Genomic DNA, 12,780 nt, shown 5'->3' on the forward strand with positions numbered 1-12,780 from the left:
TCAGTCAGAACAAGGCCAGAGACCAATCACAGAACAGACCACCAATTGCTCATATGCAAGTTCAAGTTGAAGCTGAAGAAAATTAAAACAAGTCCACGAGAGCCAAAGTACAATCTTGAGTATATCCCACCTGAATTTAGAGAGCATCTCAAGAATACATTTGACGCATTGAACACTAATGACCAAAGACCCGACTTGTTGTGGGATGACATCATACATAAGAAAGCAAAAGGTTATTAAAAAGACAGGAAAAAAAAAAAAAAAAGAAGACCAAAATGGATGTCAGAAGAGACTCTGAAACTTGCTCTTAAAGCGAAAGGAAGAAATGATGAAGTAAAAGAGTTGAACAGAAGATTTCAAAGGGTGGCTCAAGAAGACAAAGGAAAGTATTATAATGAAATGTGCAAAGACCTGGAGTTAGAAAACCAAAAGGGAAGAATACACTCAATATTTCTCAAGCAGAAAGAACTGAAGGAAAAATTCAAGCACTGAGTTGCCATATTGAAGGATTCTAGGGAGAAAATATTGAACAATGCAAGAAGCATCAAAAGAAGATGGAAGAAACACACAGAGTCACCATACCAGAAAGAACTGACTGACATCCAGCCATTTCAGGAGGAAGCGTATAATCAAGAACTGATGGTACTGAGGGAAGAAGTCCAAGCTGTGAGAAGGCATTGGCTAAAAACAAGGCTCAAGGAATTGACGGAATACCAATAGAGATGTTTCAACAAGTGGATGCAGTGCTGGAGGTGCTCAATTGTCTATGCCAAGAAATTTGGAAGACAGTTACCTGGACAACTGCCCATTCCAAAGAAAGGTTATCCAACTGAATGCAGAAATTATTGAACAATATCATTAATATCACGTGCAAGCAAAATTTTGCTGAAGATCCTTCAAAAGCAGTTGCAGCAGTACATCAGCAAGGAACCACCAGAAATTAAAGCCAAATTCAGAAGAGCACTTGAAATGAGGAATATCATTGCTGATGTCAGATGGATCTTGGCTAAAAGTAGAGAATACTGGAAAGATGTTTATCTCTGTTTTATTGACTGTGCAAAGGAATTCCACTGTGTGGATCATAACAAATTATGAATAACATCTCAAAGAATAGGAATTCCGGAACACCAAATTGTGCTCGTGTGGAATTGTACATAGACCAAGAGGCAGTTGTTCAAACAGAATAAGGGAATACTGCCGGATTTAATTTTCTTGGTCCCGTTTTTTCTGCTTTGATTTTCTTTTAATACTATGTGTTTTCATTAACGGAAGCATGCTGAGTCTTGGAGTGTGTTCTTAAATTTTTGGTTGGTAATATGGTTTTTGAGAAATATTATGTGGGAATGCATGATTACCACAGAACTTTTAAGGTTCTCTGGCACCATAAATAGTGGGCTCGTATCTTTCCCACTGGACCTTGGTCGCTGGGTGTATTGTGGGTCACCTTCCACTAGGCTACATGGGGAACTTCTGGTTTTGCAAACATGACACAAAAAAACCAAGCCTAAGCCCACAAGGACTCCCTAACTACCACGCGGTAAACCATAAATATGCCTACAAGGCTAATGGGGGTACAAAAGTAAAAACATTTTACCCAATCACACTTCCTGAATGTGCTACCTCACATTTAAGCCTTCTACCCCAGCTATTTTGCTTCAACAAATGTCTCTTTCACCTTTCACAAGTCTCCACTGGAGGGCAGCAAATACTTGCAGTGGAAAAATTAGAGCCTCGAAAACCCTGAGAGCTATAAAAAGTGGATGGTAAACCGTATGTCCCACGGACCAAGAAAGGGTTAAAATCAGGAAAGATGTGCATCAAGGTTGTATCCTTTTACCATACTTATTCAATCTGTATCTGAGCAAATAATTTGAGAAGCTGGGCTATATGAAGAAGAACACAGTTGGAGATGCTTCCTGAAAGTGGAGAGGACTTGAAGTACTTACTGATGAAGATCAAAGACTAAAGTCTTCAGTATGGATTACACCTTAACATAAAGAAAATGTAAATTCTCACAACTGGACCAATAAGGGACATCATGATAAATGGAGAAAATATTGGATTTGTAAAGGATTTCCTTTTACTTGGATCCACTATCAACACCTATGGAAGCAGCAGTCAAGAAATCAAACAATGTATTGTACTGGGAAAGCCTGCTTAAAGTGTTAAAAAGCAAAGAGGTCACTCTGAGGACTACGTGCTCCTGACCTAAGCCATGGTATTGTCAATCGCTTCATATGTATGTGAAAGGTAAAAAAAAAAAAAAGTAGACAATGAATAAGGAAGACTGAAGAAGAACTGATTCCTTTGAATTATGGTTTGGCAAAGAATATTGAATATATCATGGACTGCCAGAAAAATGAACAAATCTTTCTTGAAGGAGTAGAGCCAGAGCGTTCCTTAGAAGCAAGGATGGTGAGACTACGTCTCACATACTTTGGACATGTTATCAGGAGGGATCAGTCCCTGGAGAAGGACATCATGCTTGGTAAAGTAGAGGGTCAGTGAGAAAGAGGAAGATCCTCAATGAGATGGATTGACACAGTGCCTGCAACAACGGGCTCAAGCGTAGAAAAAATTGTGAGGATGGTGCGGGGCCAGGAAGTGTTTCATTCTGTTGTACATAGGAGTTGCTATGAGTCAGAACTGACTCGACGGCACCTAACAACAGCAATGACCGCAATACAAAAGATCAGCAGCATTTTGTTTATTTTTTATCTTTAACTTAACCCTGGTGGCATAGTGGTTAAGAGCTATGGTTGCTCACCAAAAGGTCAGCAGTTCAAATCCACCAGGTGCTCCTTGGAAACTCTAAGGGGCAGTTCTACTCTGTCCTATAGGGTCGCTATGAGTTGGAATCGACTCAGTGGCAACGGATTTGATTTTTTGATTTTGAACTTTTTGTCATGGAAAATGTCAAATGTACACTGAAGGAAAAAGAGAGGAGCATTTAATGAACGTTCCTGTACCCATTACTCAGCTCCAACACTTTCAGCAGGCATGCTAGCCCCTTCTTAACCCTTCCCAAGCATGCTTCCCTAAGTCCTCAGGATGGAATTCCAAGGCCTTATCTCTCCACAAGGCCTGTCTCAGCCTCCTCCTGACCACCTCCCAACACGTCATCTCACAAGACTGTTTCCTGTTCCTCAAAACCCCAAGGTTGCCCTGGCCCTAGGCCTTTGAACTTCCTCTGCCTCCTGATCTTCCCATGGTTGTGTTTTGGCATTTAGGTCACCTCCTGTGAGAGACTTTCTTGACCACCCAGAATGGGCGCCTGCCTCCACCCCACCACCCTCAATTACCTACCCCGTTTTATTATCTTTGAAAGCATTTCTCCCAACCTGAAGTCGCGTATTAGGTAACTTGTTTTTGTGTTCATGGCTTATCCCTCCCACCCAGGCTGTGAGCCCCATGGGCCCTCCATGGCCCAGGCTGCATTCATCTGTTCTTCCCTTTATCTCGAGTGCTGAGAACTGACCCCGGCACTTAGTAGGAACACAGTGATCGTCTGTCTGTTGCATGCATGGATGAGTAAAGTGAACGAATAGCTGAGTAAGATACAGTTTGTCTGTACCTTAGTGCTCTGTATAGGGCAGAGCCTGGGCACTTTGAAGAGGGGCTGGGCCCGGCCAGCACAGTGCCCACTCTGCCAGAGCGAGGCTGAGCAGCAGGGGGAAGAGCTAATTCAGTTTCTGGTGCCCCAGTGCCGTGCTCCAGGCCTTCGACTTGGGCATCAAGACATCAGCTGAGCAGTAGTGTTCTGCTGTCCTGGGGGTGTAGGCAGAGGCTAGGAGGTGGGGCCCAGTGCTGGTTATGTGCCTCTCCCACCCCAGGTGGGTGCACCAGGCTCAGACATGGGCTGAGAGGGGAAAGGAATGGGGGGTAATGGAGGAGAGAGCTGGGAGACAGACACAAGAAAGAGGAAGGGTGGGGAAAGGTAGGCAAGTGAGAGGTCCACCACCTGCGACCTTGTGGAGCCCGAACCCCCCCTCCACCACCTTCACTGCCAATACCCTCAGCAGGGACCAGTCCATGTGAGTCTGGTTGCTGTTGAGTCAATTCCAACTCATGACGACCTCATGCATGTCAGAATAGAACCGTGCTCCACAGGGTTTACGATGGCTGATTTTTTTTGGAAGTAGATCATCAGGCCTTTCTTCTGAGGTGCTTCTGGGTGGACTCGAACCACCAAACTTTTAGTTAGCAGCTGAGTGTGTTAACAATTTGTACCACCCAGGGACTCCATCAGCAAGGACAGATGGTATTAGCTGAGCATCCGACAGAAGTCTGAGCCTGGTAGCCCATGAGCTCAATTTGGCCCCCACAGACACGTCTTCCTGTCTCATGAAGTGTTTAAAAATTAAAAAAATCATTGCCAACATTTAGTATTGGGAGATTTCACATACAAGCCTGGGTTTTCAGCTTCTCTTAAATCTTGTCCGACATCGGCATGTGGCCCTGTCCCCTTTAGGTGGGCACACGTCCTCCCATTCACTCCACCCTCCTTGCTCCTTTTATCCTCCCCCTTGGCCTGCTGAGCCTCCTGCTGAGCCGCCAGTGGAGTAAGCCTTTGAACTTGGGAGTTGCCAGACCTCTGCACCACACAGAGTGGGTGGAGACAAAGCCTGGAGATCACAGAGACTGAGTTATAACCAGGGAGGTCAGCTCGAACACTGGGACACCGGGACACGTCATCGTAGGTTCACACACAGCTCATCCCTGGGGAGTGGGGGTGGACTCCGAGCTGAGCCTTCATGGCCATGTTCTGTGATTGCTTTGGTGCCCACGTCTCCCACCTCCTACGAGTTGGGACACCCCAGGGAGGGCAGCCCCCGCCTGGGGGTAGAGGTGGCCGTGAGATGTGGAAGGAGCTGGTCGACCCTGGGAAGGCAGGGCTATCTCGAGACTGCATCCAGGCGTTGTCACGTGCCTGGTACAGAGTAGGTGCCCAGGGAAGTGAGGCCTTTTCATCTTCTGGAAAACCAGAGGAGGGGGTGCACCTCTTGGCCCTGGAGTCGGGAGACTCCTCCTAGCCCAGTCTCACTGGTGGTCTGGGGGCCACTTGGGCCACAGTTTCCTCGTCTCTACTTCCTTCCAGCTCTAACATTCTAGGAAGCTGAGTGGAGCTCTGGGAAATTCCCAGGAGGCAGCACAGGCTCCTGCCCTCCAGCTGTCCACCCCGGCCTAACCAGGGCCAGCCATGGGCAGAGCAGACCTGGGCAGAGTCCTCCTCCAAACAAAGAGGAAAAACTCGTGACTCAGGGAAAGGCAGAAGTTGAGTCAGCCAAACCACAGGCTGTGGAAAAAATGAGGTCCCCTGAGGCTTTTTCTGCTCCAAGGGCAAGAAGCCCTTTCTGAGGAAAAGCTGACTTCCAGATTTTGAGAACCAGGGTTTAGGCAAAGAACCAGGGCTCAGGATTTTCAAGCCAGGGGATCCGGGAAAGAGATCCAGAACTCTTATTGGATAATTTTTAAGTTCTGTGTGCCAAGCACTGTGTAGGAAACACTTTATGTTATCTTCTCTCTCCTCACACTAACCCTATTATCTCCAGCTTTCAGTTTAAGAAGTAGATACACACAGAAGTGTTTAGGGTGACATGTTAATATGTCTGCAGCTAACAAGAAAGGTTCAGAGAGAGAGAGACAAAAGAATGTGGCAAAATGTTAATAGCTGATGAATCTAGGTCAGGGGTCGGGCAAACTTTTTCTGTAAAGGGCAAATAGTAAAATATTTTAGGTTCTGTGAGGCAGAGGCTCTCTGGCAACTACTCAAGTCTGCGGCCATAGAGCGAAAGCAGCAAGAGACAGCACTGTGAGCGTGACGCAGGACTGGGCAGTGTTTCGCCCTGCTGTACGTTGGGTTGCTGTGAGCTGGAACCAACTCAGACAGTGCCTGACAACAACAACAAGCAAACTGGTAAACTTCATTTATGGACGCTGATATTTTAATTTCATACAATTTTCATGTGTTATGAAACTACTCTTCTTTCGTCTTTTTTTTTTTTCCAACCAATTAAAAATGTAAAAACCATTCTTAGCTCACGGGTAGTACAAAAACAGGCCAATGGCCACGGTTTGTTTAGCCCTGACCTGTGGCTGTTTGTTGTACTTTCCTTGGGACTTTTCCATAGGTTTGAAAATTTTCAAAACAAAAAACTGGAAAAACAAATAAAAAAGAGAAACGTCCTTCCACTTCTAATGGTCAGATCTTGAGCTTGCCTCCAAATCTGTGCAATTCCCAAGCTGTTTCTCTACACTGGAAACCTTGGTGGTGTAGTGGTTAAGTGCTACGGCTGCTAACCAAAAGGTCAGCAGTTTGAATCCACCAGGCGCTCCTTGGGAACTCTATGGGGGCAGTTTTACTCTGTTCTATAGGGTCACTGTGTGTGTGTGTAGGGTCACTATGAGTCGGAGTCAACTCAATGGCAATGGTTTTTTTTTTTCCTACGCTGGCCCCTTTATTAATAACGTGCTGAGACACTGAGTACAGAGACAAGGAAATGTGAAACATTTTGGAAAGGCTTCTATTCAAGTGGTTAAAGAGATGAGGTTGGAAGGAGGAAAGCCTAAGATGGCTGGGAAACTGATTTCGAAAGAAACTCTTGAGGGCTAGACTGCTGAAGTAGTATGGGGCTAGATGTTGAGACTGCGGTAGCACCCTTCTGCGCCCTGAAACTCCAGTGGCTCCCTCCCCCCCCGCCCGGCCTCTGCGATGTCAATGTTTATTTCTTTCTGTGTGTGCGTCTCCTGTTTACCATTCCAACTGTCTGCATACCCTTTTTGTGTCTGTGGCCATCACTGTGGCTGTTTCTCATCACACATTTTCCCCAAGAGGCTCCAACCAGGTCAAAGGGGAAAAAAGGAACCAGAAATAATACCCTCAGGTGGATGAAATAAATGTTGCATCCCAGTATAGCCTTTGGAGTGTACTGGACACACCTAGTTTGCCAAGTGAGAGCAGTGTTTGCTCGGTGGTAGAATTCTAGCCTTCCTTGTGGGAGACCTGCGTCAGTTCCCAGCCAGTGCACCTTACATGCAGCCACCACCCATCTGTCAGCAGAGGCTTGTGTGTTGCTATGATGCTCAACTGGTTGCAGCAGAGCTCCCAGACTAAGAGGGACTAGGAAGAAAGGCCTGGCAATCTACTGAAAATCAGCCAGTGAAAACCCTATGGGTCACGATGATCCTCTCACCTGCTGTGCAGGGGGTTTCCATGAGTTGGGGGCTAACTTGACAGCAGCTAACAACCCCAACAAAGATAATTCACTGGGGGAAGAACTGTTTTCAACAAATGGTGCTAGAGCAATTGATGAATATATACAAAAAATCAACTTTGACCTACACCTCACACATTATACAAAAATTAACTCAGTATGAATCATTGATCTAAACATAAAACATCAAACTGTAAAACTTTAAGAACACTGGAGAAACTCTTTGCGACCTTGGGTTTAGCAAAGATTCTTAGACACCAAAAGCATGATCCATACAAGAAAAAACTGATACATTGAACTTAAGAAAAATTAAACTTGCCCTGTGAAAGACACAAAAGCCATGGACTGGGGGTAAATACTTGCAAATCAAGTATCTGACAAAGGGCTTGTATCCAGAATATATTAAAAAAAAAAAAAAACTCTCAAAATTCAACAAAAAGAAAACAACCAACCTACTTTAAGAATGGGTAAAATATTCCAAAAGTCGCTTTACCAAAGAAGATATGAAGATGACAAATAAGCATATGAAAAGATGCTCAGTATCCTTAGACATCCCATATGCCTATTCAAATGGCTAAAGAAACAAAACAAAACAAACCATGACAATACCAAGCCCTGGCCCATCTGCTTATTGATGTGGGAGCAACTGGGGCTTTCATATGTTGCCGCTAGGAGTGCAGAGTGGTACAACCCCTTGGGAAAGGCTTCGACAATTTCTTACGAAGTTAAACACACTCTCCCGGTGTGACCCAGCAATCTTACTCCTAGGTTTTTACCAAAGAGAAATAAAAAGATATTTGTTCACGCAAAAACCTACTAACAAATGTTTGTAACAATTTTATCCATAAAAACAAAATGTTGGAAATGATCCAAAACTCCGTTGGTGAATGGATAAGCAACTATGATACATCTGTGCAATGGAATAAAAAGGAACTCAGCAATGAAAGGAACAAACCACTCAGGGACGTGGATGACTCACAGATACATTATTCTACAAGAAAGAAGCCAGACTTGAAAGGTTACTTATTGTATGGTTCTGTTTGTTTGACGTTCCAGAAAAGGTAAACCCAGAAGGGTGGGACCAGATCAATGGTCACTACGGGTTAGGGGTGAGGGGACTACAAAGAGGTAGAATGAGAGAAATTTTGGGGATGATGCAAACTCTTTTGTGTCTTGATTATGGCGGTGGTTGCGTGACTTAATGCATTTGCCAACACACACAGAACCATCCACCAAAAGAGTGAACTTTACCGTTAAATTAAAAAACAAAACCCAATATTAGTAAAATGTGTGATTTTGTAATTTGTGATTGAAGCTCTCTTAGCACACACTACGTTCCCCTCATTTGTTCTTTACATATTACCCATAAATTGGGATTGTGTGCGTGTGTGTTTGCTTTTGTTTCAAAAGTTTAATGTGTTGGATTTTCAAGAGAAATGGCCAAGTCCAGGAGCCTAGGGTTGGGGGCCATCTAAGCCTCGAAGGAGTGCTGGAAAACCTCCAAATTACCTATTGTTACCAGGGGAGAAAAAACAAAAACCAGTCATAGCAAGCACAAGTTTCCATGGTCAAAACTCTCTCCCAGCTTGCTTAAAGTTCCTTTTCGCATCCCCTTAGGGACTCTTCGGCTCCTCTCCTGACTCAGAAGCAGGGATCAGAGCTCCCCTCCCCTTTCCAAAACCACAGGAGGGGATTTCTGGGGGAAGAAGGCAGAGGGAGGAAGCTGGACCTCAGAGTTTCCCTCTCTCAAACCGTAACAAACAGAACCTCAAATAATTAAAAATAATCCAGCAAAATCAAAGACAAATGAAAAAGAAAGGCCAAGAAACGTCCTGTGGCAAACCCAAAACAATAAAACTAGAAAAAACCAAACCAAAACAAGAAACAATGTAAGTATAGAAACTGCCTTACAAAGGCAAGGGCCAAACATCTTTCTAAAGGATTAAGAGAGTTAAGAGAAAAAGATTCCAGAAATGAGCCTGGTTAATAAAGCTGCCCAGACCCCTCACATCTCCCCCACCAAGCTGTGAGGGAGAAGAAAGGTTGAGAGGCAAAATCCTGGGAAAAAAACCTCAGTGTTGTGGTTGTTAGGTGCTGTAGACTCAGTGACCCCAGTACGACAGAACGAAACGCCACGCTCACAATCCTTGCTATGTTTGAGCCCATTGTTGAAGCCACTGTGTCAGTCCATCTCATCGAGGATCTTCCCCTTTTTTCCTGACCCTCTGCTTTACCAAGCATGATGTCCTTACCCGGGACTGGTCCCTCCTGATAACATGTCCAAAGTACGTGAGACGTACTCTCGCTATCCTTGCTTCCAAGGAGCATTCTGGCTGCACTTCTTCTAAGACAGATTTGTTTGTTCTTCCGGCAGTCCATTGTATATTCAATATTCTTTGCCAACACCATAATTGAAAAACTCAGTACTATCTTCCAATTGCCGAAAAATAGCGTATCAGCAACTTTGGGAACTGATACAAAAATTACTACCGTCTTCCACACCTCCCCTCATCAGTTCCAGTTCTCACTGAAGGCAAGAAAAAGCACCTGGCCTCGTTATTTTGATTTTTCCTGGCTGGGGAACAAAGCTGAAGAGCTAAGGCTGAACAACGACGGCCGCCAACTGCTTTAATTTTCCCCAGCCATGTACAGGGATTTAGAAAATGGGTGATAACTAGCTTGTGCCCTGAAAAAATGTAGGAACGTCTGCCCACCCAGAGCCACACCATGCTCTGATCTCTTTTCATTGCAATGAAAAAAAATTTGCTAGATCCCAGGGACAAGAATCATTCCTATTCCTTATGGGGAGTCCCTGGGTGGTGCAAACGGTTGATACACTCAGCAGCTAACCAAAAGTTTGGAGCTTAGTGTTCACCCAGAGGTGTCTCAGAAGAAAGGCCTGGCAATCTGCTCCCCAAAATCAACCACTGAAAACCTAAGGGAGTGGAGTTCAACTCTGACACACATGAGGCTGCCCTGAATCAGAATGGACTCAGTAGCAACTTCTTTTTCTCATTCCATACTGAAGCTATTACCAAGTCATACCCAGGGCCCACATACCCTTCTCCTGCCTGTCTGCTGGTGGTGGGCCTTTCAGCCATCCCAGCTGCACTGCCATCCACAGGGGCACTGCCACCCAGAGGGCCACTGCCACCCAGAGGACCACTGCCACCCAGAGGGTCACTGCCGCCCAGAAGGGCACTGCCACCCAGAGGGTCACTGCCATCCTGAGGGTCACTGCCATCCTGAGGGCCACGGCCACCCAGAGGGACACTGCTGCCCAGAAGGGCACCGCCACCCAGAGGGTCACAGCAACCCAGAGGGCCATGGCCACACAGAGGGCCACTGCCACCCAGAGGGCCACTGCCACCTAGAGGGCCACTGCCACCCAGAGGGTCACAGCCACCCAGAGGGCTACTGCCATCCAGAGGGCCACAGGCACCCAGAGGGCCACCGCCCATTTGGTGACTGGGGAGCATACCCTGCAGTTTACAGTGAGCCCTGGTAGGAAGTAGAGAGGGGCGGATCTAAAATTCTCTTGATTCCCAGCTCACCATCCTGTAAGAGCTCACGGCGCTTCCTGGACAGCGTGGCAATAACGGAAGGAATTACATGCGGAAAACTTAGGATGGTAGATTCAGCTGCTGAAGGTGTCTTGGGGCCCAAGGCCCTTCTCACGGCTCCTCCTCTTTCTCTTTCAACATAAACCTCTTGCCGTTGAGTTGATCCTGACTCATAGTGACCCTACAGGACAGAGTAGAACTGCCCCCTAGGGTTTCCAAGGCTGTAATCTTTATGGAAGCAGACTGCTATGTCCTTCTCCCACAGAGCCACTGGTGGGTTCAAACTGCCAACCATTTGGATAGCAGCAGAGTGCTCAATCTCTGCATCCCCAGGGCTCCTTCTCTCAGTAAGTATATTCATATAGAAATAGTTGACACCCGGTTAGTTCCAACTCACGGCCACTGCACATGTGTCAGAGTAGAACTGTGCTCCATAGAGCTTTCAATGGTTGATTTCTCAGAAGCAGATCTCCAGGCCTTTCTTTGGGGGAGCCTCTGGGTGGACTTGAACCTCCAACCTTTCAGCGAGCAGCTGAGTGCATTAACTGTTTACGCCCCGCAGGAACTCTTCTTTCAGTGTAGCTGCCCGATACTTTTTTGTTGGTATGAGTTGGATCTTTCCCTGACTACTGTCATTATACAGAGTCCTGTCTTGGCTCCTTTTGTCCTCCAGAGAAACAAACTTCAAAGGATACAATCCCACCCAGAATCAGCACCACTGTTTATTTTGCAGAGAGGTTTAGCCACAGTGTCTGGGTGGATTTTTGCATTACCCAAAAGCCCTTTAAAACGCATAGGTGTTTGTATGTGTATAATTGTGTCTGTGTTTCCAAAATGAAGACACACTGTGCTCTCAAAGCTGAATTCAGGACCCATCTCTAAGAAACAAGAAAAAAGACAAGTTATATTGTGGTGGTGGGTTTACCTTCCACTTTTATACACTTTAAGATATTTTCTGTAAAACAATGATGGACAAAACAACAACAACAAAAACAATCATTTCATCAAATTAAATTGCATGGTTAAAACAGACAGACAAACAAAAAACCGGTACCCAAGCGTTTGTCTGGACACCCCGGCCCTGCCTTTCCTGCCCCCAGAGCTAGCCACTGTCGTCTCTTTTACCTGTTTTGTCTCAGCCATCTAAAACCAAAAAACCAAACCTGCAGCTGCGGAATTGATTCCGACTCATGGTGACCCCAAGTGAGTCAGAGCAGGACTGTATTCCATAGAGTTTTCTTGGCTGTAATCTATGGAAGCAGATGGCCAGGCCTTTCTTTCCTGGTACAGCTGGGCACTTTCTAAACCAAACTTAGGTAGGTGCAAATCAAAAAAAACCAAGCCCTTTGCCATCGAGTCAATTCTGACTCCCCCATAGGGTTTCCATGGAGCGGGTGGTGGATTCAAACTGCCGATTTTTTGGTTAGCAGCCGAGTTCTTAATCACTGAGCTATTAGGTCAGTAGTGGAATGCAACCAGATTACACCACCCAGGGACCTTTTCAGCCATCTAGACTTCTTAAGGAAACCCTGGTGGCATAGAGGTTAAGAGCTGTGGCTGCTAACCAAAAGGTTGGCAGTTCGAATCCAGCAGCTGCTCCTTGCAAACTGTATGGGGCAGTTCTACTCTGTCCTACAGGGTTGCTATAAGTTGGAATCGATTTGACGGCAACATGTTTATTTATTTATTTTTTTGGTTTAGGTTTCTTAAAAACCTCCTCAACAGTCTCAGGCTGAGGGTTTCTGAGCACCTCGAGGTCAAGGGGGCTGTGCACGACATTAAGCTTCTCTGAGGTAGAGACTGCGGCCTAGCTCAGAATGGGTGAGTTAATGCCCAGAAGAGTCTAGGCAGGACCGAGCACACAGCAAGCTGTGTAAAAGGACTAGCTATTCTATGACTGTTTTCTGCATTGTGACCGGGGGGCGAATGGAGAATATCTGTTTCCTGTTTAAGAAAGTGAGACCCTCTCGTAGACATATACAGAACACTCCACCCAACAGCAA

Source organism: Loxodonta africana, chromosome 21, assembly GCF_030014295.1.
Source record: "Loxodonta africana isolate mLoxAfr1 chromosome 21, mLoxAfr1.hap2, whole genome shotgun sequence".
Classification (NCBI taxonomy): Eukaryota; Metazoa; Chordata; class Mammalia; order Proboscidea; family Elephantidae; genus Loxodonta; species Loxodonta africana.